Raw genomic sequence first — 6677 nt, 5'->3', positions numbered from 1 at the left:
GTCTGTCAAAGTCAGTATTGTCTACTCGGGCTGGCAGCAGCTTTCTGGTGACTCAGGGAGAGAACTTTCATATCACTTGCTTCCTGGTCCTTTTAACTGGAGATACTGGAGACTGAACCTGAGACTTTATGTATGCCACACAGCTCAGCCACTGAGCCACAGCCCTTCCTCACAGTTTTTGTGGCTTTACTTGTATTGTTGTTTCCTCAGTAAAGTCTCCAGGTCTAGATGGTGTACATCTGATATTTCTTAAGGAATTCAAATGTGAAATTATTGGCCTACTAATCAGCACACATAACTTGTTGCTATAATTAGCTGCTGCAGAGTAATAAACGTCACACCACTTTTTAAAGGGGGATCTGAGAGGATCTACAAGTCAGTTAGCCTAACATCTGTTCTAGGTAAATTAGCAGAAAATGTTATTAAAGACAGAATTATTAAATACATTGAGGAACAAATGCTGCTTAGGGGAAATATCTTCATGAATTTTAAAAAGAGAAATCCTGCCTTAACAGCCTTTTGGAGCTTTTTGAACACGTTCTTAACTATGCGCATAAAGGTGTACTGTTAGACATTACATACTCAGACTTTAAGGAGGCTTTTGATAAATTAGTTCACCAAAGACTTCTATACATGCTTAGCAACCATGGAATAAAAGTAGAGGTCCTGTTATGGATTAAAACTGGTTAAAAGTCAGGAAGCAGAGAGTAAAGAGATTGTTCTTGCAATGGAGGAAAGTGAGCAGCAGGGTCCTACAAACATCACTGTTGGGTCTGGTGCTATTTAATTTGTTCATAATGATTTGGAATTAGGGGTGGTAAGTGTAGCGGCCAAATTTGCAAATGATATCAAAATATACCAAAGGATGGTGAAAACCAAGCTAGAATGAACTGCAAAGAGCTCCAGAAGGATTTCTCTAAATAGAATGACTGGGGAATAATGAGGTAAATTAATACTGGCAAGTGTAAGGTGATGTGCATTGGAAACCCCCCATTCCAGCTTCAAACACATGCTGATGGAGACTGAACTGGCTCAAATGAAAATGGAAAGAGATCTTGCATTGTAGTGGATAGCTTGATGAAAACATTAGCTCAGTGTGCTGCAGTGAAAAAGACAAACTCTGAGCTGGGGTTTATTAGGAAAGAGAGTGAAAATAAGACAGCCAGTGTTGTAATTCTCTTGAGTAGAACTATGGTGTGTCCTTTCATCTGGAATACTATTACCATTCTGGCATTTGCAGAACTGTAGAAAGTACAGGACAGGACAAGCAAGCTGATTAAGGGATTGGAGCACCTTTCCTATGAGGAAAGGCTGAAGAGTCAGGAGGGGTGGTGGCTTAGTGTCAGAACATCCATGCATGTAATAAGGAAACCAGGATATTAGTTAAGAGGCCAGTGGCGGGATTGCTTCTCCCCCCTCTCCTTTCAGCCATTTAATGAGAATTGCACACTCATATTGTGATGGACTGGAAAGCAGTCTACATGAGTGACACTTGAGATATTCTCTGTGATTGGCTAACCATCTCCATGGTAACCAGTTAGTTAAATAAGTTAAAGGAGGCATGGAGAGAAAAATCTCCTCAGTTCAGTTCCAGTTTAGTTCCAGGGGAGATCAAACTGAGAGAGGTCTGCGAGAGACTGCAGTATAGGCAGTCTGAGACAGAGCTGGTGATTGAACAGAGTTCTTGTCTGTAGAGAGTATATTTGTGAGAAGGGGCTAACAGTGGCTCTTTCTGGGAAAACTCTCAAGGCTGTGGCACAGAGTGTCACAAGGCAGAGTGAATCTAAAAGACTCTGCTGAGGAGTTCTGTCAGAATCAAAAGGCAGACTCCTGGTTAAAGAAAGATCACAAACACACACTGTGAGAGGGACAAAAGGGTTCTTCTGTCTGTGTGAAATTCCAGAAGTCAGACAGAGATCCTAGCAGTGGAACAGGACTTGGCATAAGTGTATGAGGTGTCAGTGTGAAGGGCCCTCAAGTGTGTCAGAGTCCAGGGTATAGCTCTTCAGACAAGAGGATACCTCATTTGCTAGGGGAAAGGTTATGTGGTGGGAAGTTCTGTCACAAATTCAGTCAGTCCTCTCAGGGAATGAGATAGTGTTTGGAGATATAAAAAACCAAATTCATCTCAAGATCTATAATTAAGAGTGCTATCCAGTTAAGGGAAACTCTGTTTGTTTTATTTAAAAATACCAGTCTGTCAACATAAGGTGTTCTTATGAGTTTCCTAGTTTCATTTTTTGCCTGCTAACAATTTTAAATTACAAACCTTTGATATTATTTCCTCCCTTCCCAGTCTATCTGTATATAATATAACCTATTCTTGTTTTCATCTTAAAATAGCTACCTGTGCTATCATGTATTTCTGACAAGGTTAATTTTAGTTCTCCTGAGGTACTGGGTAAAGGTGTGACAGGATTCAAACTGGTCCCCTTTGCCCACTGACTCCCTCACACATGTATATACAGGTAAAGCACTAAGTATACAACCTGCAAATGTCTACAGTAAATCATGCTACAAATTTGTATGGACAAACAGTTTTGAAACAAGCACCTTGAATTAAATGCAAAATAGGCTCACATAGGTATCAGAAGTACAATGTGTACTGGGAAAATTGTGACAGGACAATTAGAAGGCACTGGTATAAGCCCAAATCTGCCCATAACTGTAAATAACACTTTTTGTTACCCTGTAGTTAAAGTCCTCCTCTATCCAGAACAGTGACAAATGTATATCATGCAGGTGATGTGGATAAGCTCTTAAATACATATACAACAGGCATTAATCCAGTGTGTTGCCACTGTAAACAAAGTCTTAGTAGCTTTTATCTTGATGTAAAAGAGAATTCTGGGATTCTACAGCATATTTAGAGACTATTTGAGAATTATTGCTTCATTATGTATTGTGGGATTAGAAACTACTCCCTTTCTGCTGTTTTTCTGACAGATTGAATGAGGTGACTAATTTCAAAGGGGCGCACTAGCTTCAACACAGAAGCAACTAGTAATATATTAGTAAGGTTGCCAGTGGGTGCATCCACACACACTAAATAACACGCAACTGGATTTTTTCTGTATAAGAGTAGCAAAATCCACTTACAGTCACTGTGTGCAAACACCTAGTCATACAGCTTTTCAGTCATGAACTATTTATCACGTACAATGCCCCCTCCCCTCAAAATTAGCTATGCAGTAAATGCTAAATTATAGTTTAAAAGGTAAAGATAGTCCCCCATGCAAGCACCAGTTGCTTCCAACTCTGGGGTGATGATGCAGCTCTTAAGGACTTTTTTTTTTTTTTGGAGACAGAGGCATCAACTTTTCATCATAGCATCTGGTGCCTCTTCTCAAAAACATCACCAAGTTTCAAAAAGATTGAACCAGGGGGTTCAATTCTATGAGCCCTGAAAGAAGGTGCCCCTGTCCTCCATTATTTTCAATGAAGAGAAGACATTTAAAAGGAGCACATGGCCAGAACCCCCTTCAGAGTTCAATTGTGCTTGTCACACCCTTGGTCCTGGCTCCACTCCCAAGTCTCCTGGCTTCACCCCCCAAATCCCCAAATATTTCCTGATTCAGATCTGGCAGCCCTAAAGCTAGCTGATGGCCCTAAGATTTTAACCTGCCATAGTAACAGTGCAGTCCTAAACACCATTATACCCTTCTGTCCATTGGGGTTTAGAAGGGTAAGAAGGTATGTTTAACACTGTACTGTTAGGCCCTAAGAGAATGAGCAATGCTCATTAGGCCATTGCTTTGCATTTCATCCTTGAATGTTAGAATTGTGCTTGCAGGGGCAACTCATGGCAAAACTCTACAGCAGAGAAGGCTCAACAGAGTGTAAATTCTAGGTGGGAAAATAGCTTTCATTTGGTTCGATCTGAAGACAGTTCTTATTTTGTTAGCTTTTGAGATCTTGTAATCTGTATCTCTATACATCCAATCAATTATTCTATCTGTGTTCCAAGGAAGGAACTGCTGGCAAAACTGACTGTCACTCCTAGTGATTGACAAAAGAAAGGGCATTTGTCCTTTTGCATCACAGCATGATAAGGAAATGGAAGATCACTACCACTCATTTGCATTCAGAGTGGACCATTTCATTAAGAATTTCATTAAGATGGTAATGTTTAATGTTTCCTGGAAAATTAGGGTTTTTGGGTGTGTGTGGGGGGATTGGTTCAATTATATAATTAAAGTTGGAGAATTAAGGGAAGATTGCAAAGTACATGGTAAAACTTGTAAATAAATTTAAAGAGGAATTGTAGTTTGGAAACTCTTTTGTATGAGTGTGTGCACATCACTTGACTTAAATCACATTTCTTCATGCCACTGAGCACAAGAAATATGGAGAATAGCAAGTTGACAGTATTGTAATGTAATCCTAAACAGAGTTTCAACCTTCTACGCTCCCCCTCAAAAGGGCTGTACAGTCAGATGGTAGAAAGCATTTGCATGATAGACCCATTTATGGGAGAAAAGAAACAGATGGACATGATAAAATTTTTAAAAATTGTGCAAGACTGGAATGCCATGTAAGAGCTGTATACAATGCTAGCTAGAGATACAAAACTGAAAGAATCCTCATGCACGATCAAGTGAATCGAATTGCCATAAGGTATCACATGGACTGTCCTCCTGTGTAGGAGAATCAGGTTCCTAAAATTTTTCCAAGATGATCCAGTTGCAGGGGTGCTGGAATGGGAAAGTATATAGTAGTAGCCAGATGTCATGGGATATTCATTGGGCTTGCAGAGGGCTTTAAAAATCAGCTCAAGGTTGCACCACCACATGTAACTACCCGTATTTTTCGCTCCATAAGACGCACCTGAACATAAGACGCACCTAGTTTTTAGAGCCGTTTGTGTGAATTTAGAGGCATTTGTGTGAATTTTTTGCAGTATTCGCTCCTTAAGACGCACACACTTTTCCCTCCACTTTTTTGGGGGGGGAAAGTGAGTCTTATGGTGCAAAAAATACTGTATTTTATAACATCGCTACTCAAAGTCTGGGACAAATATCAGAATAGTCTTTCTCCATTTCCTTCTCTTACCAGCGTTTTCAGTCAACAGTGGTTTCTGAGAAAGGATCAAAGGGCCTTTAAGAGATGGAAAGAGTCTAATCTTTGCAGATGTATTGATATCTCTAAAAAGGGGCATACTTTAGATAAGGCCGTATTAGATAGGAAGTACAAAAATCCTCTCCAATGGTTTGAATACCTTCAGATCAGGCATATGCTTGATTCCCCACTCATACTAGATAAGTTGAAATGGCCTCTTTCTTTTTTTGAGTCTCTTTTATCCCTTAACTCAAGAGTTATTTCTATAATATATAGAATTATTTCTATAATTTCTTTGTCCTATCAGATGAAATGGCAGAAAGACTGCAATTGTGACATTTCAGACTTTTAGTGGAAAAAGATATAGATGTCTTCTGCTTTCTGTGCAAATCACTCAAAGTGCTTTCCATCAAATTAGTCACTAGATAGTACATGGCTCCATCTTTACTGCATTGTATGAATGCTGCCTGCTCCTCTGCTGGGAGAATTGTGGGGAGCAGTGATCATTCATTTATTGTTGGTGGTCATGCAAACATGTTAGACAGGTTTTGGGGGAGATAATAAAATACATCTGCAAAATTGCAGGCGATAGTCACTGTGTGTAAACACCCAGTCATACAGCTTTTCACCTGAATTATTACTTAATTTGTGGTAGAAATTCCTAAAATACATCAGAAATTAATCACTATCCTACTTACCACTGCCAAATGCCTCATCACTCAGAACTGGAAAAATGACTCTTTGCTCTCTATAGAGATATAGAGTCTTTTTAATGGAAAAAAATGCAGAATCACAACCCAATCCAGACATACGTGGTGGCTGGCCACAGCACATGTCAGATGGCGCTCATTGAATCCCTAAGCAGATTGGCATGTGCAGGAATAGGGGCAGGGTGGGAAAGAGGCGTAAGGCGACTACAGGTCCGGCAGTTGCCATGGCAACTCTTCTGGAGTGTGCGGGCAAGGCAGATGCAGGAGGAGGGGAGGGCCAGCCCAGCCCCCCTGGATTGGCCAAGCGCCATGGCAGACAGCAGTCAGGGGTGGGAAGAGGCCACCCCAGAGAGGCTGATCGCCTTCCCCACCCCGCCTCAGTAGAGACCTGAGCCAATCATGGCCAGATGGGTACAGTCAAGGGGGAGAAGTCCCACCAATGCGGCGAGGGGAAAGGAGTGAGGCTGAGCATGTGCGAGAGAGAGATAGAGAAGCGTGGCATGCTGCCACAATGGGAGCGGGGAAAGGGAAGGGGAAGTGCAAACTATGGGATTTGCCAGTCCTATGGCCGTGCCCACTGTTAGAGACTCGTGCCAATGGCAAGCAGGAGAGAGAAGTCATGCCTCCCCCCCTCAGCCATACACAGACAGGGGAAATGTAGTGCAGGAGTCTGCAGTCAGGGAAACCAGGCAAAATATGTGTCTAGGACAGAGGAGACAGAGCTGTGGCATGTCCAAGTCCCACAGGAAAGCGCTGCCCAGCACAGACATAGAGATGGGGGTGAGAACAGCTGACGGAGAAGAAGCGGGGAGTAAGTGCCCCACACAGAAGCCTCTCTGTTGCATTTCCACCTGCAAAACAGAAACAGAGATCAAGAGCACCCGAAGGGGCGGCAGCTGCAGCATGTAA

Source organism: Heteronotia binoei, chromosome 5 (assembly GCF_032191835.1).
Source record: "Heteronotia binoei isolate CCM8104 ecotype False Entrance Well chromosome 5, APGP_CSIRO_Hbin_v1, whole genome shotgun sequence".
Classification (NCBI taxonomy): domain Eukaryota; kingdom Metazoa; phylum Chordata; class Lepidosauria; order Squamata; family Gekkonidae; genus Heteronotia; species Heteronotia binoei.
The sequence above is the reverse complement of the archived record's forward strand: the minus strand, read 5'-3'. Positions refer to the sequence as shown.